The sequence below is a fragment of the Vicugna pacos genome, chromosome 31, assembly GCF_048564905.1.
Source record: "Vicugna pacos chromosome 31, VicPac4, whole genome shotgun sequence".
Classification (NCBI taxonomy): Eukaryota; Metazoa; Chordata; class Mammalia; order Artiodactyla; family Camelidae; genus Vicugna; species Vicugna pacos.
In genome coordinates, this window is record NC_133017.1 from 4,873,013 (window position 1) to 4,899,506 (window position 26,494).

The 26,494-nt window shown below is 48.9% G+C and overlaps 2 long non-coding RNA genes across 3 annotated transcripts; both read left to right on the forward strand.

The window, feature by feature from the left end:
* Window positions 1–3,966: 3,966 nt before the first annotated feature.
* Window positions 3,967–6,388, forward strand: LOC140690736 (uncharacterized). The gene is made up of 3 exons (XR_012066014.1): window positions 3,967–4,106; window positions 5,697–5,813; window positions 6,233–6,388. It is a non-coding gene; the product is annotated as an uncharacterized lncRNA (long non-coding RNA).
* A 6,935-nt stretch (window positions 6,389–13,323) lies between these two features.
* LOC140690722 (uncharacterized) lies at window positions 13,324–18,394 on the forward strand. 2 transcript variants are annotated; one of them, XR_012065998.1, is made up of 5 exons: window positions 13,324–13,452; window positions 13,796–13,928; window positions 14,322–14,375; window positions 16,615–16,724; window positions 18,120–18,394. It is a non-coding gene; the product is annotated as an uncharacterized lncRNA (long non-coding RNA). The 2 variants fall into 2 exon arrangements; XR_012065997.1 differs by lacking the exons at window positions 13,324–13,452; window positions 13,796–13,928; window positions 14,322–14,375 and adding an exon at window positions 14,804–14,846.
* Window positions 18,395–26,494: the final 8,100 nt, after the last annotated feature.

Here is a 26,494-nt window from a genome sequence, read left to right on the forward strand (position 1 = left end):
ATGCTTATGAGTTCACTTAAAAATAATAACAACCTACTACATGATACCATTAATACTCTTAAGCAAAAAATAAGTATATTTTTCTAAACAAAAATCATTAATGAGAGGAATAGCAGTGATTTTAATTTCTGAAAATCTCTTTTGGACTGGTGAGAGCTTAATTCTATCTGCCTCTACATTATATGTTTTGTGATATCACAGACTAGGTTTTCCCTGGAAAACCCCATAGGAAACTCGGGAGTGCAAGAGTGTGCAAAAGGCAGGTGACTTCCCGGCCTTTCTACGAAAATAGTCTTGCATCTCAGGGGCCTCGGACTCACTTTGATAACTGCTGCCCTACCCTAGGCGAGACTCTCCTACACAAGAGCCAGGCAAGTGTCCTGGCTTCTTTAATGAGTTACCGCAGCAACACCCCTCCCTTCTCTGTGTTAATGTTTTCCACAACCTCCATTACTGCAGATGAGGATGTAATCCTCAACTGAGGCCTCTAATCCCAGAAGACTACCAACCTTGAAAGGGAGGGCCCATCTACCATCTCTACACCCCGCACAGTCTATTTTGAGTCAAGCCCTAGATAACTGCTAATTGACACTGACCCTTGTCTTATTCCTGAGTTTTATCGAAGGAGCCAACATCTGGATGGAACTGAAATTTCCCTGCTGATATACAAGGCTGATAAACCACCCTATTCCAACATCTGATTCTGGGGCTCTTCAAAACCCGGGTAAGGCCCCGCTTCATAAAAGACGTGACCTCCACCTGCCCTTCCCAGGGGTTCTGGGAGGCCGCGGCCACGCAGGGCTACCCGGACTCGCGGTCCAAGCCCCAGAGCCCGAGGGGGAGGAAAGCCGGAGGCTGTGCCCCAGCCCTGTCCCCCCCGCCCCATCCCGCTCCCCGGCACCACAGCCCTCCCCGGCCGCCACACCAACCCGGATCCCACCCCGGTCCATGTCCACTGGCCCCGCCAACGGCGCGGCCGTACGTTTACCGTCTGTGAGACGCCGCCCCAGAAAGGATGTCGGCCGCCGACTGACGCGGCCAGAACTAGTGGCCCGGCCAAGCAAGCCCCCATCCCCAGCAGCAAACACCGCCATGGTCCTGGGCAGCTGCACACTTCCGGAGCCCGCTGCCTGCCCCAGAAGCGCACGCCGGCCCGCGAGGAGCGCGGCGTCTGCATCCATGGCAACGCCGCGGGGCCCTCCCCTAGCGCTTGCGTCTGCGTCCTCCCGAGGCTAGACGTGCGAGGGCAGAACTTTCGGAGCCAATGGGAGCCAGGGCATGGCCAGGACGGGGGTGGGGGGAGGCTTATGGGGCAGCTGGGCGGGGCCGGGGCGGGCGGGGCCGCGCGGAGGTCCTCAGCTGCAGGTGGCACCGGCCGGAGGCTGGGGCAATGCTGCCAACAGTGGGCGGGGCGGCGGGGCAGCGGGGCGGGGGCACCCTCACCTGTCTGTGTGCGGGGCTCAGCCTGGGCTCCGCGGCCTCCGCTTGCACCGGAAGTGGACCCAGGCTACCGGTGGGCAAGATAGAGGACTGAGCCCAGGCAGGCACGGCTGGCCAGGAAGGGCACCTGAAGTGCAGATCCGCCAGGCCGGCTGCCGGCCTTGAATACGCCCTGCTAGGCAGTTTCCAAGAAGACGGGATCTGTCCCAAGAGGGGAGGTAGGGCAGGGTGCCAGATGCCTGGTTGGGTGCGGTCTTACAGGAGAGCCACGTTGAGAGGGTGCAGAGCAGCCCCTGTGTTGGCGGGGCTAGGAATTTGGGTTATAGGGTGGGGATGATGTTTGCCATGCCCTGTGGTCTCCCAAAGAACTCGCACCCCCAAGCAAAGGACCCTGCTCCCTCCACCCTTCACTGCATCCCCTGCCTTCCCCAGCACCACCACCCCTGCCCCCTGAGTGTCCCATGACCTCTCCCCACACCAGGCACTGTCTCTGTTACAGGTACTTATCTCCTGGTGGTTCCAGCCCAAGGGTGGGGGCTGTATCTGACCAGTTAGGATGCCTGGAGCCTTTGTATGAAACCTCAGACTATAATGCAGGCGTGCACAGAGGCCCCTCAAACAGGATTCCCTGCATTCCCTCCCCACCACGCACCCACAGCGCAGCTGCCACACCAGGCCAAGCCTGCCGGAGGACCGCTGTTCCCTCTCCTCCTGTCCCTGATCAAGAGTGCACCGCCCACACTGCTGGGTATTTAGTGGACTTTAGAAGAGCAGCTGGTATTTTCATGGACAAATATTTGCTCTTTTGGGAAGAGTTGAGTGCAAAGGGATGTAGGGTATGCCTTTTCTGTTGTCCTGGAACTGGTGACTAGGATGCAAACTTAAGTCAAAGCAGTTTTTAGAGAGAGCCGCAAAATATCTTACCCAAAGATCACTGTTCCCCTACAAAGGCAACACCACCTGGCCGGTGGGGTCCTGGTCCCTCTTTCTGGAGGTTGGGCTTTGCACCCTCCAGCTGGGACAGAGCCTGAAACAGCTCTGAACATGCTCCAACAGGCTTTCCCAGCACAAACTGCCTTTATTTTGAATCTGGCTGAAGGAAGCAGCTGAGAAATCTGGGTAAATCTTCCTGGGTGTAACCATGCCTTTTGTGCTGAATGAAAGAGCGGCTCTCCACATGCTTACATCTTAGAACTGAATGTGTGTCGAAGCCTTCATGCATGTAGCATGTTGGGAACAGTGTTTCATGGTGAGGGGAACTATATAACTTACATGTATATGGGGAAACCCTCACTCCAACAGGCTTTTCCTGCACAAACTGCCTTTATTTCGAAATTGGCTCTTGCTGAGAAATCTTGGTAAGTGTTCTTAGGTGTAGCCATGCCCATTATGCTGGATGAAAGAGCGGCTCTACACTTGTTCACATCTCAGAAATTAATGTGTGTTGAAGCCGTCATTCATGTAGCGTGTTGGGAACACAGAATTTCGTGGTGAGAACTATGTAAATTACATGTCTATGATGAAGAACTCGCTAGAATCGGGTATTCCAGCGCATACTGCCTTTATTTCGAAACTGGCTTCTCAGAAGCCTGTGGTCTCCACTGCAGGTCTGTCCCAAAACCCAGGGCCAGCATGGTGACTCTGCTCCCCCTGTCTATTCTGGAAGGTCTAGGTGTCCTCCATGGCCCTTCCACCATTGTTTTTTTTTGGAAAACTCCACAGATGGAATGGGCCTGAGAACAGGAGAGCTGGATGCCAGAAGCCACAGCCCAGTGTGTGGCTCCTGGGAGGGGCATCTCCTCTCTGTGGGATCTGATCTAACCTCCCCTCTCCCCCACCCCCACCCCTCTCCTCCTGCATTTCCTGATTGATCCCTGGATAATTGTCCATACCAGGAATGACCTGGGAGAGGTTTTATGAGTCTTTAAGTGGAAAAAAAAAGAAAGAAATCTTTAGACAAGTTACTTAAAGTAACTTCCCGCTTTACCGGGAAAGTCCTCATTCCAATGTTTAAGGCTAGTTAACAGGGTGTCAAATTGCTTAACCACTCACATCTGAGCAAGTGCTACCTCTCTCTCCAGCTCCCCGCAGCATCCACCTGTGGCAACTTGGCCAAAAGAAGGCAAGAAAGCTCTTTCCCCTCGCCAGCACCAGCGTGGCTTTGGAGTCAGTGGAGGCTGAGAGAAAGGGCCCCGCCCTGAGGTTTTGGGGGCCTCCAGCCACAGCCAGAAGAGCGGGGGTTTTCAGAGTGGCCCAGCAGGGAAACCAGGCAAGGCCACCTGGCCCAAGTCTTCCCTGCCCAGAGAGCCCCATGAACTGCTTTGGGCCACACTCCCCGTTTGGGCCCCCTGCAAAAAGGTACCACGAGAGCCACACCTGAGAAGGCAGAAGGACAGCCCTTTAGCCTGGGGTCCCAGCAGGTGTGTCCTGTGAGACCTGTGGCCACATAAGTTCCTTGTCTCTCCAGGACACTGAAGGGACTGTGCTGGGCATCTTGGTGGTCAGGGACATGGGAACACCTCTAAATTCTGAAGAAGGACAGAGAGACTCTTCCTGGAAGCAAGGATTCCAGGGAGACACCTTGCCCAGAACTGGGGGACTGTGTCCTGAGTAGACCCCTGGGAGGCAATGTGGGGCTGTGGGGTCCTCTTCTGAGAAGGGAGCAGGTGAGTTTTCCAGGGGTGGGGTCCTGCTTTGTCCAGACATGTCCTTGTGTAAGACTCATTTACAAACACCTCCAAGTCCACCTAGGGGTGGCCCCAGAGGTGGGGGTAGAGGAGGAGAGTAAAGGGTGCAGACTTAGGGCCCCCTGAGCCACCCAGGGAGCCAAGGGTCAGTGGGAACATCTTGGGAGTCTAGTGCAGGGGTGGAGGACGAGCACTAAGAACATGCCAAGTCATGCAATAAAGTGACTCGTGACCACGAGACACAGGTGCCGGTACACCAAAAGAGGCAGCTAGAAATTTAGACCCAGGATCTGAGAAACTTGAGAGGGGCTGGAGGGTCCCAGGAACCCTCAGGAACAGCTCTTCTAGGGGCACAGACATCCCAATACACACATTTCTCATGGAAGCTTTTTGGGGTGCAGAGTGAGTTACCAGGATCCTGAACTTAGTATGGAATCCCACCTCCTTGTTCATCACGGTTCCTGGCAATAAATTGCTGTCATTTGTCCCTGGACATGCACAGGGGAGCTGACTGCTGTGGGGGTCACTGCAGGACTAGGATCTTCTGGTGTGTGCTCTGTGACCACAGAAACCCAGGGGGATTTCTCAACGGGAGAACCTGGAGACCATGCCTGCAAGGACCACCCTCATGGGATGGCCAAGGAGCTCGTGGTACCCAGGTCACAAAGTGACGAAGTTGTGTGGTTGCCTGGGGTATCCTGGGGGCATGTAGATTTCTGAGGTCAGCACGTGGGCCCAGCACTGCTGGATGGTCTGCACAAAGAGGGGCCTGCCCTCCTGATGATGGCTCTTAACACCTGCAGGGAAACTGCTCTCAGGGCTCCTGGAGGTCCATATTGAGTGTCCTGCCAGCCTTGTGGGGTCACCTTCCCCTGATGCAGAAGCAGACCTCTCTCCCTTGAGGCCCAGGGGACACCTGGCTCAGGTCCCACCTGTGTGCCCTGGACACGCAGAGCCCCAGAGCTCTGGCACAGCCTGGGTTGTGGTCATGTCCGGGCAAGAAAGGCCCTGGGAAGGGGCTCATTCAAGGGCAGAGGCCACTCTGCAGGGATGCTGGACCTGGCAGCAATGCACTGCTTCAGTACTCCCTTGGGTTGGGTTTCCAAGCTGTGGGATGGAAGGACATCTCCTTCCTGCGGTGCAGTCGGGGGAACTAGATCCATCGTCAAGGTCAGCCCTGAAAATGGAGGCTGCGCTACCTCCATTCCTGGAAAGAAAATCAGTCCCCTCCAGTCCAGGTGATTCAGAAAGTCATTCAGCAATGTTCGGGGCCCGCACTTTGGGCTTTGAATTAGAGCTGAGCGGCTTAGGAGGCCAGATCCCTGTCCGTGGCTCCAGGAGCAGGCTTTCTGCTGGGGGACAGGATCCTCACAAACACCTGTGTCTTTGTGGGACACTCCCCTCTGACAAGCTGGGAGGCAGGGTGCGGTTGTGGGAAATCGTGTTTACATGAGCAGAGGGCCACCATGTGGTGGGGGCACAGGAGACTGTGAGAATGAGTCCCACAGCCTTTCTGGAATCAAAAAACTGGCAAATGTGAAAAAGTGCATAATTTGTTTTATTGAACAGGCTGCTTATGTACGTTTGGAGGACCAGGTTCAAGGACTCAGCATCCCTCCAGGACAATAGCCTCAAGAGAAGAACAGACAGAGCAGGAGGAGATCTGGGGTTTCTCCCAGGAATGAGGTGGAACAGGGATTTCTGCAGATTTGCAAGGAGTCCCCGACCACTGAGCATGGGGTTACAGCCCCACGAGACCCCTGTCATGTTTGGCTTGGGCTCTGGCTCTGGCCTGCTCATGTATTCTTCCAGCAGAGTTCCAGAAACTCAGGGGGTGGACTTAGAGGGGCTGCGTTTGGAACCTAGTGAGGAGGTGGAGGGTCCTTTATATTGAGTCCCTTCATCCTAATCACCGTAGCTGAAGCCCAACACCCCCCATGCTTCCATGGTTACCTTGGAGGGAGAACAAGCCTGGCAGGCGACCTAGGGGTCCCACTACTGTGTCCTTCCCTTGTCTTCGTTCCCTTTCACCGCGGAAGGTGTGATTGTCTCATGTCATGGTGGTCTCCACAATGTCCCTCCCAGTAATCTCTCTTCTCCATCAGGTGGGGTTCCCAACCCCGCTCAGCCTTCTCTGCATGGATGCTGAAGGACCAGGCCCACCTGAAGTTCTGAGCTTGAGCAGTAAGGTGGAAACAAAGAAACCAATGGAAACAAAGAAGCAAGTGATTGTGGCAAAGCTCCCCACCACAGAGAAGCTGCCCTGAGTGGAAGGGAGAGTGTGGGCATGCCCGTTTGTTTCCTATCTCCCAGTGCTCTTAGCTTTCTTATTGCCTACCTGCATGGTTACAACAAAATGATCTGCAAAACTGAAAATATTTACTCTCTCGCTTTTACAGAAAAGGCTGGCCAGCCCCTGGTCCGGTACCAGGCAAGAGATTGGAGTTCCTTTCCAGTTTGGAAACATCTTGGCAGGCCCAGGTTTGCAAAGGTCTTTAAGAGTAGTTACGGAGTTTTGCTTTAAACTTTTTTATGGCTGTATATACTTGTGAGATGTGGTTGTGATGTATAATTCTGAGCAGGGATTTTCTCAAACTGTTTCTCACTTCTTATACCAGACATTCCTAAATTCCAAGTGGAACTGCATATTAAGGAAGCCATGGAATTTAGCAAAAGGATATAGATCTCATTTCCTTTTAAGCATCGATGTACCTCCATCATGGCAGTATTTGTTATGTGTTATTGATAGGGGAACTAGGTAGTAAACAGATTAAAAGAAAATAGGGGATTTTAGGTACACAGGTTCATCTTTTCAACATTGTTTGTAATATTTGCAGTTTAAGATGACCATTCCTGAGAAACAGGCAGCCTCTTAGAATGAAATAGCATTTCCTCTGAACCATAATTAATTTTTATTTTGTAGACAGCAGGAAGGGTAATAACACATCACACATTTGGGGACGTCAAAGAGAAAATGTAACTTTCTGGGAGCGCACTCCCCCGCCTCCCCCTGCCCTTTTTACTGTCCCATTCTCCCTGGAAGGCTCTTTCTTATCTTCTGCTCATGGCTCCAGTATCTCTTTCTTCCTCCTTGTTCCTCAGCTGGTAAGGTTAGTTTTCTACTTTGAACAAGCAAACAAGCCAACAGAAGAGAAATTTCACAAGCAACTCCCAGCACATCCGCTCGCCTTCTGATGTCTGTGACCTCACTCTCAGTGCCCCACCGCTTATTAAAAGTGGCATCGAAAGCCAGTTCCTCCAAAAGTCCCCGAGGCCCCATCCCTCCCATCTTCTCTGGGTTGTCACTCCCAAAACCATCCTCTCTTTCACTGCCTCATCTATTTTGTTCTCCTGCTAGTTGGCACCATCAGTATATAAACGTCCATCCTCTTAAACAAACAGCACTCCTTGACCCTAATTCACCCCCACCAATTGCCACCCTGTGTCTTTGCAGCAAATCTTTAAGGAGTTGTTTAAACTCACTGTCTGCATCTTCTCTTGAGCCATCCCCTTTTACACCCACTCTGGCTTTTCGCCTGATCCCTCGCTCTATGGAAACTGCCCCGTCAAGGCCATCAGTGACCCCATGTTGCTAAATATAGTGGTCAATTTTGACTCCTCATCATGCTTGGCCCCTCGGCAGCATTTGACCCAGCTCTTCCATCCCTCCTACCCCGTGTTCCTGCTTCACTCAACCTCCAGCCGATCGCTCTGTCTGTTTCTGCTTTTGGCCTGCTGGCTGGTCCTTTGCCAATGTCTCCTGTTTTTTCCAAATATATACTGTTGGTGTTCCCCAGGGTGGGTTCCTGGGCCTCTCTCCTCTCTCTCTCTGCTATTCCTTTGGTGGAAGCAACCCAGCCTTGGAAATTGGCATGCCATCAATTTCTCGATTTCTCCAAAATTCCCTGATTTCCCCTTTCCATCTGAGCCTTTATCCCTGAGGCTCACATTCTTTTCCTTTCATTCATCTTGCTTTCTCATTCATACATATGTTCTACTATGTAATTACTTTTCCAAATTTTGAATCAGTACATATATATCATGTAAAATGCTCAAATATGTATTATTTCCACTAAGATGCTAATTCTACCTTAGAACATTTCTGCACTTCTGTATTTATGTGAAAAAAGCGAATAGTATTTCTACAAGCCTCATAGTTAAACACTGTGTTAGTTTGGGGCTATTATGTAACATGAAATAATGGTACATGAACATAGTCGTTTTTCATTTATTTTTATGTAACACCGAGATGAGGTTTTTGCCCTGAAGACTGGTTTTATTGAAATTTTACCTACGTTATGGACAGTCACTTTATGTGAAAGCCCTCATTTCTCCCCTTTTTTGATATATGTTCCATTTGGCTATATATAACATATACCTTGGCATGAAACGAAATTCCCAAATCATTCACATAATACAATTAATATGTTTAAATTATATTTTTTAGATGTTAAAAAGAAAAAGAAAACAGATTCCTCTACCTATTAGGCACTTCTGTGGCAATATGTAATACACCCCTTAGCCATGACATTGAAGAACTGAGATGATACCAGCCCCTTTCCATCTGCTCAGCCCCACCTTTTCCCATCCCCTGTGGATGGAGAGGACATCCCTCCCATTGTCCAGGCCCAGATGTTGGAACCATGTCCTTTCTCTCTCTTTCTTTTACACTCACAGACAGCAAATCCAGCTTGTTAGAAAATTCTGGATATTCTGTCTTAATTAAATACCTGCTCTCTGCTCCCCGCCCTCCTAAGAGCCACCTTCAGCCCTTCCTGGATACCAATAGCCTCCTGTTTCCATCTTTGCTTTCCTACAATCTCTCATCCACACAGAGTCAGAGGGAGCCTATAAAAACATACATTGGGGGTGGTGGGTGTAGCTCAGTGGTAGGGCGCATGATTAGCATGCTTGAGATCCTGGGTTCAATCACCAGCACATTCATTAAAATAAATAAATTACCTCCCCCCAAAAAACACAAACACAAAAGCATAAGTTGGACTACATCACCCCTCCCCTCAAAACTCACTAAACGGGTCACCATGTCATTAGGAGCCAAAGTCGTCACAAAGGCCTCAGGACCCGGCGTGCTCTGCCTCTCTGCCCACACTCTCCCCCTCACTCTGGGGGCCTCTGGCTCCAGCTCTTCCTTCTTCCTCCGGATCTATTCTGCTTCAAGTTCATTACTCCGTGAGATCTGCCAGGATTGCCTTATTCCCTCCTGCCTGCCTCCCACCCCACCGCCATCACCCGAGTTTGCTCATATCACTATTTTTAAAAAATTTTCCAAACTCTTGCTACCCCAACATGCTGCCTGTTTCCTCTGCTAAAATTCTGAGCCCCCAGTGATGGGGAGTCATGTCTACTTTGTTGACTGATAAGGCCCGAGAGCCTTGGGAACGGTCTAGCTAGGAGATTCCCGTATGTAGTAGCAGCTTATACACATTTGCTGAATGAATGTAGATGCCCTGGTCCAATCCGATGGAGCACTTCTGTGACGTGCTCAAAGAATAACTCACCTTTCCACCTGAGAGGGGGTGACAACTTCCTTGGTGATTAAAGGCAAGATTTTTTGCTTTATGCTGTTAAACTTAGGCGGGGAGACTGGGGGATCTTCATATATATTTTTAAATTTGGTTCACTCTGCAGTTGGTCTTTGGTCTGTATAATTTTGAGAAACTCTTTATGAGTGATCATTCTTTGATCATATTGAACAGGTTCCAGGGGGAAGGACCAAGCCTGTCCCATCAGCCATCCTATGTGTCATGTCCTGGGACCCAGTGGATGGTCAGTAAGTAAATGAACCGACAGGAGTGAGTGAAGAGATGGGAGCATCTCATTATTGTGGCGGCTCTCTGTCCAATGCCTTGAGATTTGGGGAAGGGTTTACGAGTGCAGAAGGGAGAGGTCAGGTCCTCTGTGCTTTTCCTGAGTGCCCTGGCCTTACCCATTCCCCCAGCCCCCTCTGGGCAGCCAAGCCAAGGAGCTGGGCCACCAGTGGTTGTGCTGATCAATAATCCACCTTCACCCAAGTCCGGGGGTAGGTACACATTGTTGTAGTCACTGGAGTCAGGTCCTTGGAGGAATTCCTCACCGAACTATGTTTTGGACCTTTTATTTTCCTCTAGAACCTCCAGCTGAAGAAGATTGTCTTAGACACATGAAAGTTGAGGACACCTTCTGTCCCCTCGCAACCCAGGTGGGGCTGGGAGTCTGCTGTTTCTATAGCCGGTGGGCTCGTGTTGATTTGGGCATCCCTGTGCCTGAATTCCTGCAGTACACTTGGTGGTAAGGATGGGGGTGCCTGGCAGGGAGGGAAGCGGGTCGGGAGACTGTGCTGGGCTGATGTTAACTTGGGGTGAGCGGGAGCCTGCTGATGCATGGCATCTCGGGGCAGGGAACTCTCCACACTCAAGAGGGGTTCCCACTCCCGCAGGGGCCCTTTGATCAGGGTGCTGGGCTGTCAGGGGACCACAGGGGTCCCAGTGAGGATTAGGGTGCCTTCAGGCAATGGGAAGTGTGGGGTCCAGCGGCAATTGAATTAACTGTGCACCCAAACCCAGCCCCCACCTCTTTCAGCCTGTTTCCTAATCTGCAAAACTGGAATGTTATTAAACATCTCGCGGGGTCATTGATGGGCTGGGACAGACTAGACAGTCAGGAGCTGGAATTCCTCTGTCCCCTGATTGTTTGCCTTCTTTCTGACTCTTTGCTCTCACAAGCTCAGTCTCTCTTTCTCTCGCTCTTTCACTTCTAACTTTCTCTCATGCTCTGGTTTCATTTGATTTTCAACCACCGCCCCTCCCCTTCGCCAATCCCCAGATGAGTGAACTTGATTTCTATGTGTCAGTTCCAAATTCCCAGGAAAGATGCTCTGTCACCCTCTGGATCTGTTGTCCAACCCATGAGTTGTGGCCAGAGGAGCGAGTCCCTCTGGGACCAGCAGAGGGTCTCTACCCAGCCCGCAGCCACCACTGTGGGAGCACATAGCTCTCCGTGGAGGAAGTACTGGCTGTGGCCATGTGTCAGTTATTATGAATTTATGTCTCCTCTTGCCCCTCCTTCATCCTCCTAAACAAAGATGAAAATTAAACACTCCCGGGATTTGTGTCACGGAACACTCAAGGTGGGGGCTAATGGGGCTGGAATCTCTGCTGCATTTAAGGGGCTACAGTGAATCCCCAACGAGAGCCTGCAAAGGGAAGAGCACCGGCCGCACCCGGCACTTAGGGCGCTGGGTCTGCGTGAAGTTGAGCCAGGCTTCTGACCACAGCTCAGGGGTCTGGTCTGACCAGTTAGCCTTTGAAACCAACCAGCTTTGGATTCCTCAATCCCTCCCTGAGGTTTTACCTGAACCACCAGCTTCTGTATCTCTGAAGACAGATGATGAGGACCCTTCACTTAAGCCGTTCGCACAGCCCTGTTCAGGCCTTTGTGCTGCAAGGTCTGCCAGGCGAGCTGACCGAGCTTGGTATTTTACTGATGTTAGAAGTAGTCTGGTTTCCCGATGTACTGTTTCACTGAACAAGCAACAGAAGCCACTTCTCGCTGATAAAAGCAGAAAAGGGACATAATGAAAAGATACTGGGAGGGTGTGTGGAGTGGCCAGGACCGGAGCCAACCCAGGAGCTGTAGGAGGTGTTATGGAGCCCCAGGCGCCAGGCTGGGAGGGGTGCTACCGGGCCCCCTGCCACCCCAGAAGGGACCCCCTCCACCCGACCCTCCACCTCACTCACTGCAGGTTCATGTCCCGGCAGGGCCAGGTCACACTGAAGCCACCAGCACACACCTCAGTGGGGGAGCTGGCCCCGTCTGAGCTGCGGGCGTTCCTGGTGTGGGGAGAGGCCCAGTTAGAGGAAGGCAGTTCCCCTACTGTTCCGAGTTAAGGTGCAAGTCAGTGCCCATCACTCAGGAGAGCCAGGCTGGACGGACCTCATTGTGGTGACTAGGCTGTCTGAGTTCACTTATTACTTTCTACGTTTGAAGGCCCTGGAGGGAGAGAAAGTGAAGGTTCTAGTACTTATTTTGTGTTTCCCACGTACCAGGTGTGGTAAGCAAGCCACTTCAGACAAGGCCCGGAGCAACCACGTAAATAGGCCACGGAGCAAGTCGTGCAGTCAGGCCTCTGTGGTCCCGAAACCCGTGTCCCCATCGGCTCCATAGTTACCAGTGGAAACTAGGTGGATTTATGGGACTGTGTGCTCCTTTGGGGGCTGGGATATGTGTGTTTAAGTCCACATCTTCAGAAACTCGGCTAGAACCACAGCCACTGATTGCACGGTGGCGGAGGAAGGGAGGATTCCAGCCTCTGGTCCAGCTCATGTGGAGCTCAGAAGTTCTTCCTCCTGTCCTGAAAATAACACCAGATCTGAGGGAGCTGCAAACCCACTGCTCTTCTTAGATCTCAGAAGACTGAGGGGGAAAGCTGCTTCCAACCCAGAGAGGTTGCAAAGGGAACAGCGGGCAGGCTTGGAGAGTCACAGCTCCCAAGGCAGAACCTGCTTTTGTAAGAACCCCGGAGGCAGGCAGATTTAACAGGTCCCTGAGGCCAGCAGGAGGCTCAGTGTGGGGAAATCAGAGTGTGACAACTCCAGGGGGCCAGTCAGAGGGGCCCCATGCTCTTTTTCATGTATTTTACATCCAGGACCGTGTCCTGTTCTCAGAATGAAGGTCAGAGGATAACTCCTCATGCTTCCTGCCTGGAGAGGAGAAAATAACTGTATTGAAATACACCCAGAACATTCTGCTTCATTGGGGGAACCTGTTTTTTGTTTGTTTTTTTAATGAGAAATTATTTTACCAGAGCCTAACCAACCTGGGAGAAGGGAAATCCCTTCTGTGTCACCCAAATTGGGGTGGGGGGAAAGAGACACACTTGTGGAGGTCACAGCTCAGGGCACAGGCTCAATGAGAACTAATCACAGGACTGCAGATGCCCTGCTCTGTCCCGCTCCCCCAACACCTTACCTCCATGTCATTAGGGTCCATGTGTAATAACAGGAATAATACTAACAGAAGTAAATGTCTCAGGAGTGTCTAGGGAAAACCCAAAGACAGCGGGGAGATGAAAACAAGGACACACAGGCTGTTTTAGCCTCTCACACCAATAGCTGTAGCAAACTACACACAGCCCAGCCCCAGTAGATAAACAGACAACCTCACAGAAGAAATTATTTATTTTGGTTCTCTTACCCAGTGCATTCCATGGTGCATCCTCGCCTAGAATTGAGTGGAAGCAAGTCCATCTCAGAAGGGACATAATTGAAGAGGGATGGCTTCCCAGACTCTGAGGGGCAGAGAGAGCACCAGCCTGGGTTAGAGAAAGGTGAGGGGTGGGGTAGGGTGTGGGCTGCCTTCTTCCCCAAATAAGGAACCTTCCTGAGGCCAGCACAGGAGGAGGGAGGGCCATGGGGTAGAAGCAGCCAGACTTCATCCTGAGAACTGATGGGATGCCTCAAAGGGACCATTCAGGTGCCCAAACTGGGCCCTGAGTGTGGGAACCAGTCGGTCTGACTCAGAGCCCAGGACTGAGGTGGGCGCACAGCAGGCCGGTCTTACTTGGCCGGATCCATTTCACTTCTCCGAAGCCCTGTGTAAAACATGAAGCGTGGACGGCCTGGTGAGCACAGCTCTGCCCTCAAGACCGGTTTCAACTCCTCTCTTCCCAGAGAACAGCATCTCTGAACCCGTCCTGGGTGACCTCACAGAGATCACCCTAGTGGCCCAGGCTAGTGACCGGGAACATGTACCTTCCTGCAGGCAACCCCTGACGTCCACTGATGCATCATATACTGGCAAAGAGTGAGTCACTGTGCATTGGTCTAACAGCAGAGACTCTGCCAAAGGCCCAAGAGGTGGTGTGTGGGACATGCAGGGGTGCAGGAGTGTAAGCAGTGCAAAAGTGTAACTGGTGACAGGGGTGCAGGGGCTGTGGAGGGCGCAGGCATTTCAGGGGATGTGGGGGTGGAGGGATGCAGAATTGCAGAGAGTAGCAGGGGTGCAGAGGTGCAGGGAGTGTAGGGATGCAGGGAGGTGCTCAGGGACCTGGCCAGGATAAGAAGGCAAGTGCACATCCTTGCAGTCAGCCTGACCCCGGTAGGCTATTGCAATGCTTTTGGGCGGCGGCGGCGGCGGTGGCGGTGGCGGTTGGGAGGCTGCCCGGGCAAGCCGATGGATTTCTTCTCTTCCCTGCAGCCTGGCCTGGGGTGGGGCTTGGCCGCCGGAGATTCGCCAGATGTTGCACTCCAGGTAAGCTTGCTCCTGGTAGGTGGGGCGGTTAGGTCAGAGGGCGGTGGCAGCGGCAGAGGGGCGGAGCGGGTCTACCCCTGGCGAACGGGTGGAATAGCTGCCTTGTCCCGGCTGCTGGGCCTGGGAGCGGCCTCTTCTTCCCCAGGTCGCCGGACACTCCTGTCCCACTCAGCTTGCTGAGTGCGGAGTGGGGGCGGGGCCGTTAAGGTGCGGGACCCACGGGGGGAGGGAGGCTGCCGCGGGGGAGCTGATCAATTCGCTCCACTCTCCCCGGAGGCGGAGCCAGGGGCAGCTTCTGCTGCCCTAGAGGCGGGACGCGGGTCTCCAGATGAACTTGCTCCTGGGAGGCGGCGGCGGAGGCGGCAGGGGCAGGGGATGTGTTCCAGGGAGTTGCTCCATTTCTTCTCTCCCCCACGGCCTGGTTTGGGGGCAACGTCTGCCGCCGGAGATTTGCCTGAGGTCCGACTCCAGGTGAGCTTGCTCCTGGGAGATGGGTGCGGTGCGGTCAGGGGGCTGGTAAGGTGGTGGCTGCAGGCATAGGGAGGCTGCCGCGGAGGAGATTGTGGATTAGCTCCATGTCTGCACCGCGTGGCCTGAAGGCGGCCTCTGCTGCTCCAGGTCCCGGGACACCCCTGTCCCACTTTGCCTGCTGGGGGCGGGAGGCAGGGTAGTCAGGGTGCAGGGGTGGCGGTGGTCGGGGGCCTGCAGCGGGGGAGCGGCCCATTTGCTCCCATCTTCCCCGCGTCTTGTCCTGGGGGCGGTCGCTGTTGCCCTGTGTTATGAGACGCGTGTATCCTAGTCGGCCTGACCCCGGGAATTGGAATTGGTACTTTGGGGGTGGTGGCAGCAGCGGCAGGTTTTCCCATGGAACTTGTCCATTTGCTCCCACTTCCCCCCATGGTTTGCCCTGGGGGCGGTCCCTGTTGTCCCAAGTTCGTCGGACGTCCATCTCCAGGTCAGCCTGCTCCCTAGAGAAGGCCACTGTGAGGTCATGGGCAAGAGTGGTGGCTGCTGCGGGGGTAGGGGCTGCCTTGGGGAGCTGGTGGATTGGCTCCCGTCTCCCCGATGGCCTGGTGTGGGAGTGGCCTCTCCTGCCCCAGGTCACCAGACGCACCTGTCCCACTCAGCCTGCTGGGGGAGGGGCGCCCTGGGCGGTGCCTTTAAGGTGCGGGGGTGGCGATGGCGGGGGTAGAAGACCTGCAGCGCGGAGCCTGTCAATTTGCTCTCCTCTTCCCCGCGACCAATCCTGGGGGCGTCCTCTGCTGCCCAAGAAGCCGGATGCCCGTCTCCAGGTCAGCTTGCTCCTGGGAGACGGGCCCGATGTGGTCGAGGGGCAGAGGCAGTTGCGACGGCCGGCTGCCCCACCTAATGGGGCCACTTCTTCTCCTCTCCCCTGACCTGGCCTGGGGACGTCCTCTCTGGCGCAAGATTCGCCTGACACCCCACACCTGGTCTGATTGCTCCTGGAAGGTGGGCGCGGTGAGATCAGGAGGTGGAGAGGACAGGGGCTGCCCCTGGAGAGCTGGAGGATAAGCTCCAATCTCTCTGCAGGCCTGACGTGGGGGCGGCCTCTGCTGCCCCTCGTTCCCAGGTCACACTTCTTCGGGTCATATTTCCCCGGGGTTGCGGTAGGGTGCGGGGGCGTCGGGGTGTTGGCGGGGGTATGGAGCCTGCCGCTCGGGAGCTGGGGGTTTAGCTCCCATCTTTTCCGCAGATTGGCCTGAGGGCAGCCTCTGTTGCTCCAGGTCGCAAAGCAATTTCTCTGACAGCTTAGCCACCGGAGGTGGGCAGGATGGGCTGAGAGGGCTGAGGCAGCCGCCAAGGCAGCGACGGAGGGGGCTGTCCCTGGCCAGCTGGTCAATTTGTTCCCATCTCAACCTTTGCTGCCCCAGTTTCGCAGAACGCCCTTCTCCAGTTTATTCTTCTCCAGGGAGGTGGGCGCAGTGCATGCAGCCCGAGGTCTGGGCTCTCCCTTGGGAGGGGCAGAACTCTCTTGTTCTCCTTTGTCTTTATTCTTCAGCGAAGTGGTTACTGGACGCAATTCTTAATTCTGAGAAAGTGTAGCCTGTGTTATGGAAGAGCTGCTGGACAGTGAGGTTTCTGGGTGGATTTTCACATCAGCTGATGCCCCAGGCAGGCAGGAAAGCTATTACTCAGAGCTTCTTAGTCTGGGGTTGGGGTTGGCCCCGCCATCCTCACCATGCTTTTTAAAAATGTGTTACTCCCCTCTTTTTCCTAGGTGACATTTTAGGTTATTGGGTCTCAGATTGCTGACACACTCATCCCTGTTCTCAGACATCTTTTAAACTTGGGTGAAGTGATAAGTAGGGGAAGATGATTTACTGAAAGGTAAGAATACTTAAATTCACATTAAAGCTACATTCTGTCAATCTTTCTAAAATGATTTTCCTCTGATTCTAAATCCACGACCTAGTGAATGTTGTACTCCTGTGTAAATCATTGATTTTCACATCACATTTGTTGAGTGGTCAACGAGATTTGTTAATTAGATTATTCCTGAAAGGAAAAGTTCAGGCTTTTCAGAATTCCTTGTCTGATGTCACCCAGGCAGTCACAGTAGAAGACAGAGCTGATATAAAAATCCCTCAGCTGCCTGAACTGCAAAGCTTCTGGGATTACTGATTCCTGAAATGCAGGTGACTCTTGATGATAATCTGGGGGATGGTTTAAATGATCAGATTCTTCCAGTCCTATAAATGGGTTCCGTGGCCCCAGCCCCGGGAGAACTGGACATAAGGGCCATATCGTGTGTGGTGGGATGGGAAGGCAAGGTGTAAGAGCTGGAATCACTGAGATTCCACACTCGCTAAACACAGACTCCAGAGCCTAATTGTTGTCAGGTTCTGTTCTGGATTTGAGAGTGTGTTCATACATGATTCTTGCCCTTCTGGAGTCACTGCCTGGGTGGAAGTAACCTTTACATAGATCTGTGGAGGATGACATTTAAGTAGATGGGCTGTTATGGTTCTCAATGTGCCCAGGCTTGCTCTTCCAGGCACTCGTGGGACTAACGCGAGTCATGTTATTCACTCATTCACTGATTTATTACCCTTGAATTGATCACTCGTCCCACAGTAAGTGAAACAAGGTAACAGGAAGCTGAGTTTTGACCCCTCTCCTATCACTGATTGTTTTTCAGTCGGGCGCCCTGCGTATGCATTGTGAAACGGTGGTATTTCGTGCCCAATGGGGCAGCACTGTCAGTTCTGAGAATCAGGGGAGACACATGGGTAGGACAGCACCCTGACACACATGGCACCCCCCATCCCGTGAGACAGAATTGTCGATGCTCAGGTGACCCGATGTAGACTGCGGTGCTAAACCTGAGCATGTTTAGTTATCCTGGTGGCTATGAAAATACAGACTACCAGTCGCTACCTCTGGAGACTCTGAGGGTGTGCACCCCAGAATTCTGCATTTTAAGAAGAACTTTAACGAATCCTGATGAAGAGATCTGAGTGTCCCACGGAGAAACACTGGTGTGCGAGGCACCAATATTGAGGATTCTCAGGGAACGATGTCTTTTTAGGATGGTCCATGGGCCCTCACTTTAGACTTTTGCCTTGGGTTTAATTGTATGTGTTCAGAAGTGATGTCTTTCAATTCCAGTGCATGTCAGCATGCTCTGTGCAGGGATTTACTCTCAGCAGATGGCAAAAACTATGATTCTTCAGGTCACCGAGCTACATTGTGAACTATATTTTATTTTGGTTTTCTTTGTAGCAATGCAGAGTCTCCCGAGAAGAGATTTAGACTCAACAGCTTTGTGTCAGACTTTGGAAGACCGCTGCTGCCCAAGGTGTTCTCTGGCAGTGCAATGACGAATCTAGGTCCCTCTTTCACTGCTACATCAATGAAGTGGACCACTTGGACAAGGCCAAAGCTGGTATCCCTACCATAGCCCTTTACAGTGTTATTCGGCTCCAGGAAGCCATCAGATGCAGCAGGTGGCCAGAGGAGGAGCCGAACAGACTCATGAAATGTGACATCCCCAACTTTATCAACACGGACCAGAACTCTGCCTTTGTGGAAGATGATTTCCTGATTTTGTAACTACCGATTGTTCTAGAAAATAAGCCAGTTGCCCAGAACTCACACAAAGACTTGAATTGAGAAACGTGCTTTCTCAGGTATCTTTCTGAAGATGTGAAGTCTGTCTTTGTATGGAAGGAAGTCCCCTTTCACAAAACTGAATGTGTTTGTGTCTGAGAGAGGGAAATGGAGACAGAAAGATGAAGAAGCAGAAGAGAGCCCCCTCAGAAGAGATCTAGTTAAGGTGAGTTTTTGTGCCTTTAAAAAACATTTGGGGTTTTAGGGGAAACAAAGTATTTACACTGTCTTATTCTCCTCATTGGAAACCTTGGCCCCGTCGACAGAGTCAGCGGCCTTGAACGGGGGTTGCACGCTGCGTTTCATCTGGCACTGCGACTTCCACGCTCTGCCTTTAGCACGTTGCTTTGCCTGTCAGGGTTGCCACCCTTTTAACTATAAGGTGAGGAGTCTGGAGTAGATGATCCACCCCAGCTCTGCTGTTTTGCAAATTTCTGATTTCGTATTCGGATGAGTCTGGGATACACCCAGAGCAGTATAAACCAGGCCCTACCTCCTGCCTATTGCTGGGGCATCCCTCAGGTCTGTGCCTTCTACTCAACCCTTTACTGAGCCCAGCTTTTGTCAGGAGCCCAAGTGCCTACCGGGATGGCAGGGGACTTGTCTTTCGTGGTCACGGTGGCCAAGAATTCTATTGGTGTGCTGAAACAACTCTTCTGAGATCCTCCACCCACCCCTGCTCAAACCTAATGACAGCACTACAGTTTCTTTCCTAGGAGGAGAATCAATCCATGGTGCATTTTATGACAATCCTGTCCCCAGGGATGCACGGAAGTTTATCAGCTGAGTGAGGGGAGGTGCCTCTGTGTCCCTGTATCTCTGTCTGCTCACAGTTCGCTGCCACCGGCTACTGAACAAGAAAAGTGCTATTCACCATGTTGTGTGTTTTCCAAATGTGTAGGTGATGGTCTTGTGGCTCGTGCGTGGGCTTTGATTTGGGATGGTGAAGGGCTTATAAATACCTCATCAACATGTATTCGAGGTGGCCTGGTGCCACACAGATTTGATTCATGAAGGCATCAAGCCTGCACACTGGTTTGGAAACAACTTGGTTTTGATCATTCACACTGCATGCATGACTCGCTGCTAATCTCTGGGTGGTTTTTTCATTTCAGATTTATTCACCCCATGTCTTGCTTAAGCTGAAAAATACATTTATTTCACCAGAATATTCTCTGATTCTTTGTTTACACAATCCAGTTTTTTTAATTCCTTTAAAAATGATTCTGTGTTTATAATGCCTCCTAATTTCTATCATCTCTATGTTGCCAGTGGCCTGAGACATGCACCAGATTTGATGCCGGAACAGTTCCACCAAAAGAAATCCCTTTGCCGTAATATCTTTTGAGGAAAATATTATTCTTTAAGGCTCTAACAGTAAATCGTAGAAGAAAGCATGGAACATTTCTTGTAGTTAATACATGTTCATGCGAAAAGAAATGATATTTTCATTAAACAATGTTGATTTTAATAACTTTTACAAATGTGAACATTATTATTCATAATTTAAGTAACCAGATAAAACCACAGTTATTTATTATGAAGATTGAAAACTATTTACACGGTCTCTTAATTAGAAGTAGCTTTATTAGAAGACTGAAGGGTATTTAAAAGATGGAAAAATACCCATGATGACACCATCATTTTTATTAACTAAATATCAAGAACTGTGCAGGGATAAGATTTAACCCTCTGCAAACTGCCAAGTTAGCATGAGGTAGTTTGTGGATGCTGCCAGAGGACAGGACACTCCCCCAGGATCAGAGACAAAGGACTTCCTGCCAGCACAGCAGGCAGCCTGTGGTTCAAGTTCATATTGGTTCCTGAGTTCCTTTCCTATTGCTGTTGTAACAAAGGACCACAGACTCAGTGGCTTAAAGCAATACACATTCATCTTCTCACTGTTCTAGGGTGCAGTAGTGCAAAGTCAGTGTCAGTGGGCTAAAACCAACGAGTGGCCAAGGCTAAGTTCCACACCGAGGCTCTTGGGAGGGATTCGTCATCCTACCTTTCCCAGCTTGCAGAGGTGCTCACACTCCTTGGCCCAGGGCCCTGTGTCACTGTGACCTCTGCTGCCACTTTACATCTCTGTCTCTGACTATATAGATATAGAGGAAGAGTCTTCTACATCTGGTATGGACCCTTTTTCCTACATGGACATTGTATCCCTATTTATGTGCAGATGAAAACCCCTTCCCTCCAGGTTGCGGTGGCATCAGCTCACAAGATGACCACTCTGGGCTTTAAGTGTCCACTTTGTATTGTCATCAGGGAACTTCTCTCTCCATAGTTAGCTCTGTGTTAATTTGTTGTTATATTTTACCCAGAATTACTGAAAGTTTTACTTAAAAGGGATCCTAATTAGCTCTGTTTACCTGTTTCCAGAGCTGAAAGCTTCAGTTCTAGAGTATCAGTTTGATTTTTCCTAAAAATACATTCCAGTATATTTCTCTGGTGAAAGTCTCTACCCTGTTATCTATTCTCCCATCATTTCCTTATTTTCTTGAATATATTAAAAGTATTTTATAGCCTTTATTGGTAACTCTGATGCCTACATCACCTGGGGTTTGCATCCTTTGTCTAATGCTCCTTATTCTCATGTTATCTGTCATATAGTCTGGACATGTTGCATGTCTAGAAATTCTTTATTACATGGCAGACATTGCAAATGAAAAATCCATGTTATCTTCCGTGAGAGCTTTTCTACCTTCCCGTTAGGCAGACAGTGTGAGGGACTGATCATGTCACTCCAATCAGGCGCTGAGGTGGATCAGGACTAAAGTGCCTTTTTTCTTAAAACAGCTTTGAGGTATACTTGGCAAAATAATTTTCACACGTTTAAAGTGTACAGCTTAATACGTTTTGACGTAAGTATATCCCCAAGGAACCATGACCACACTCAAGACAGTGAACATACCCATCACCCACAAAGCTTCTCTCCTGCCTTTTGTTGTCCCTCCCTCCCTCCCCGTCTCTTCCCCTGGGAACCATTGATCTGCTTTCTATCACAACATATTGGTTTGCATTTTCAAGATCCTTATATGAATGGATTCATGCATTATCTACTCTATGTTGTCTGACTTCTTTCATTCAGTGTAATTATTTTGAGAATCATCTGTGTTGCTGTATTAATAGCTTATTTGTCTTATAGTAGAGTATTGTTTAGTGCTGAGTTTTTACTGAAGAATTTATTGTGAGCAGTGTTTGTATAGACCATCATTTCTTTCTGCATTTACTTCTTGATGGGTGCATGGGTTATTTACAACTTGTGCTATTATAAATAAAATAGCAGTGAATATTTGGTTACAAGTCTTTGTATGGACATATGCTTTTCCTTTCTAAAGCACCAGATGAGGAATGTCTGGATTATATGGTACACAGGTGTTTACCTTTTTAAAAGAATCTGTTAAAGACTTTTCCAAAATGGTTGTACTATTGTAAATTCCTCGTGGTGTGTATCAGTTCTGGTTGCTCTACTTCCTTGCCAGCACCTTGTAAGGTCAGTCTTTCTAACTGTATTCATTCTAGTATGTATGTGAACTAGTATCTCACTGTGGTTTTTAAAAGTATTTCTCTAATGACTAAAGACACCTTTAATCAGCATCTTTTCATATGCTTATTATCCATCTGGATATCTTTACTGAAGTGTGTTTTCTGGCCTCATTCATTCAGGTGTTTGAATTATTATTGAATTTTGAGACCTCTTTATTCTGGATCAGATACAAAGAGAGACCTTTATCAGATATATGATCTGCAAATAGCTTCTGTCTATGGCTTGTCTTTTCATTTGCTTAGCAGTGTTTAGAAGAGCATTGAAGAGTCTTCATGTTCATAAAGTTCACTCTATCAGTTTCTTTTTAAAATAGATGATACTTTTGGTGTCATAGCAAAGAAAAATTTGCCAAACCCAAGGCCATAAACCTTAAGCCTATGCTTGTTCTCCTAGCTGTTTTATAGTTTTAGATTTCCTATTAAGATCTATGATCCATTTTGAGGTAAATTTTGTATATTTTGTGAGGTGTGGATCAAAGTTCATTTTTTTTTTTTTGCGTATCACGATCTAATTGTTCCAGCACTACATGCTGAAAAGATCCTTTCTCCACAGCATCCTTTTTGAGAATCAATTGTCTGTATAAGTCTTGGTTTAGTTCTGAACATTCTATTGTGTTCCATTATTCTATTTTCCTGTTTTACACCAACACCATAATTTCTGATTACTGTAGCTGTATAAAAAAAGTTTGAAAATCAGATAGTGCAAGTCTTCCAACTTTGTTTTTCTTGTTCAAAGTTGTTTTGGATTTTTGGGATCCTTTGAATTTTTATATGAATTATAGAATAAGTTTTTAAATTCCTTACATCCTGTTCTGCCAAAATTCCACCCATGTCTTTGGCTGTCTCCAAAGCCACATTTTCTGAAGAAGTCTCTCTAGATCCCAGGTGAAAGGAATTTCTCTTTCGTCTGTACTCAAATCACATTTGATATTATTTGATTACATTTAATCATATTTGCCTGTATGTACTTGTCTGATCTTTCCAGCCATTTAGTAAATCTCAAAAGATTAGGAATCTTGACTTGGTTCCCTCTGTGTGCTGAGAAACTAGTTCTATGCTTTGCAGGAGTGAGCTCTGCAGTAAGAGGTATCTGCAGCACACATCTAGCTCATTGCTTGAATATTGTCAAGGAATTCTGCAGATTTAGAATTGTTTATTGATTGTTGTCTCCAAGACGGCTCAGTCTTTTTTATTTCTATTGCTACTGCTGCAGTTTCAAAGAACAATGGGCTAGTTATTTTCCAAATATCAAATCATACTCTAATTGTGTTGTCACGCAAATTATGTGCTGCTGTGTCTTAACAACCTGCTTAGTGTTCACAGGCTCCTTCACTCATGGAAAATTTGGGAGAATGTCATATCCTTAGAGATAGCAATGCTGTCTTTGGCGACCTGAGCAGCAGTATCTGAATTCACTCCTGCTGTTTTTCCAGTGTCCCCTCTAGACCTCCTCCAGCCCTCCATGGGGGGCCCTGCAGGTCTGCCCTAGAAAAGCCTGTTGCTTCTCAGGAAGACTTCCCTATGAAACATAATCATGTCCTTCTTGTGGGGACATTCAGTCCAGAGACCTGAAAGCAGGGGAAAATATTTAGCCTGCTTTTGGTAGAACCTAAATTCTTCCATACTTGTTAGAAGCAATTTCAATGAGGAAACTGTTTTGGCATCTAACAAATCAGCATAAATGACTGATGAGGAAGATCAGCTTCCCCATCCCACTCAGTCGTCATGTTGATGTGACACACACATTGGCAAACATTTTCTCCTGTGAGCAACATAAAGTTCAAGACGTTATGAATGGCTTTTTGTTTTTATTTCTTAGTCTTTCCACATTCACTGTGTCTCGTGAGATTATATGAATCCTGCTTATTTTCAGCCCAGCACTAAACTTTTTAAAAGGATCACGTGTTTAAAAGGCTAGTGGACAATTTTTTAGAGGACAGAAATCCTTAGATTTTGGTCCCAGAGTTGAATCTTGGTTAGTGGTGAATGAAAATTCCCGTTAAAATTTTAAATTCAGTGATATAAAGTCTTAAAAATAGTTAAATATTAGTCAATTTCATTAAACACTATAAGAGTTATTTACCTTTAAGCCTGTTTCTGGGGCAATTTTGCAATGATTCTCTCCCTTTATCGATTCCCTCTTTATCAGAATCCTTGAGAGGCCCCTGTCATCATTGTCAGTATCATCATCATCATCATGGAACTGATTCTTCTGGAAGATTCTAGGAAAATAAACAGATGGACGGGATTATGTGTAGGTCAGTGTGTGCATATACAATAAGAACAGCTGTCAGACATTAGATGCAAGATACCCATTTCATTTAGGGGAGAATGTGGTCATGAAATCCTGATGTGGTGAATGAAGGAAGCGGTGGGAACAGGATAGTCAATGGAAAGGAGGAGGAAGTGAGTGAATTGGAGAGCATAGATCCTTGGTTAGTTGATCAGCACATTGGTGAGAATGAGGGGAGTGTGATGGCAGAATCATGTCCCTCCCCGGCCACAGGGTAGCCACCTGTGACATGTTACTGTACATGGCAAAAGGGATGACAGATATTTTAGGATTAAAAATCTTAGAGGATTTCTGTCTCCTAAATTGTCTATTAGTTAGCCTTTAAACCCATGATACATTATTATAGATTAGTGCAGGGGCACAAATAAAAAGGATTCATATAATCTCACCAGACAAACTGAATGTAGAAAGGATAAGGAAGAAAAACAAAAAGTCACTTATAAGTGCCTTGAACCATAAATTGCTCATGAGGAAATGTTACACAAGGTGAATGTCACAGCCACATACATACTGCCTGAGTGGGATGGGACAAGGGGATCCTGAGATGAGACAATAGGGTGAGTAGTCTGGATTGTCCAGGTGCGCTGAATGTAATCACAGGGGTCCTTAAAATGGAGGATATTTCCCAGCTGAGTTTAAAATCAGAGGGAGGTGTAGCGATGGAGCAATGTTCAGAAAGGCTGCTGACCATGAAAATGGAGGAAGTTGAGGGGCACAAGCTAAGGAAGGTGGGTGACCTCTGTAAACTGGAAAAAAAAAAGGAAACATTCTCTTCTAGACCCTCTAGAAGGAAGGAACCCTGCTGGTATCTTGAATATATCCCAATGAGAACTGTGTTGGATCTCTGACATCCACAGCCATAAGCTGATAAGTCTGTGCTGGTTTAAGCTATTAAGCTTATGGGAATTTGTTACAGTGGTAATAGGAAAATAACATAGTGAGCGGTAGTGTAAGGGATTAAAGGTCTAGGATGGGGTGTGGAGAGAATTCTGACATTTACACCTAAAAAACAACCAGGTGAAGTGGGAAGGTGTTTTAAGGAAGACCTACCTGGCAGGGCTGTCAAGCAGACTGGAGTGAGTGAATCCTTGGAGTTAGAGGAATCAATTAAACCTCACAAGGAAAATAAGAAATAAAATGTAGCAGGGCTTCAGTGTTAGTAGATGTAGGAATGGAAATGGGCAGAGAGATATAAACATTATTTTGAAATTAGCTACAGGTTTGATGACTGCATGTTTGGGAGAGTTAGCTGATGTGTGGACTGAATGCATCCCCTCAAAATCCATATGTCGAAACCTCATCTCCCAGGGTGATGATATAGGGATGCGGGGCCTTTGGGAGGTGATTAGTAGGATAAAATGAGGTCATGAGAGTAGAGCCCTCATGAATGGTATTAGTGTTCTTATACAGGGCCCCAAAGTGCTTGCTTCTCTCTCCTCTCTGGGCCATGAAGATAGTGGGAAGACAGCCATCTTCGAGCTGGCAATCCTCTCCCAGATACATTGACCTTGAAAGCCTCAGCCTCCAAACCATAAGGAATATGCTGGTTGTTTAAGCCACCCGACACACGGTAATTTGTTACAGAATCCCAGACTGACGAAGACAGTGGAGAATGCCACTGCGTTTTGCACTGATTGTCTGGAGAATGCTGAAACCCAGGGAAGTGGGCAGCACAGACGTTTACTCATTTAATCCTGCCAACACTGTAGGGGATAGAGTCTACATTTTCCTCGCTATATAAAAGGTAAGGAAAAAGAGGCACAAATAATAACAATGACAACGACAACAACAACAACAGCAACAATAATTTGTCCAAGATTCACACAGAACTCCCTGGAGGGAGAGTGAGAATTAATACTTATGCAGGCTGGCCCCAGAGCCCCTGCTCATAACTACTAAGTCAGATCACCTTGCTTATTTAATCAGTTTTTTTCAACTGTGATATGAGTGTACTGTGTCCAGTAACTTATAATTTCAAAATACCTCACTGTAAGGCAAACATTAGTCGCAGGCATTACAACCCACAGAAAGCTAGACATACAAAAATAACTTGTTAGGGCAAGATAACCAATAATGTTTTTAAATATTATACCTGCTGACCCTTTGCAATAAAGTGTTTATTTATAATTCTGTCTGGCTACAG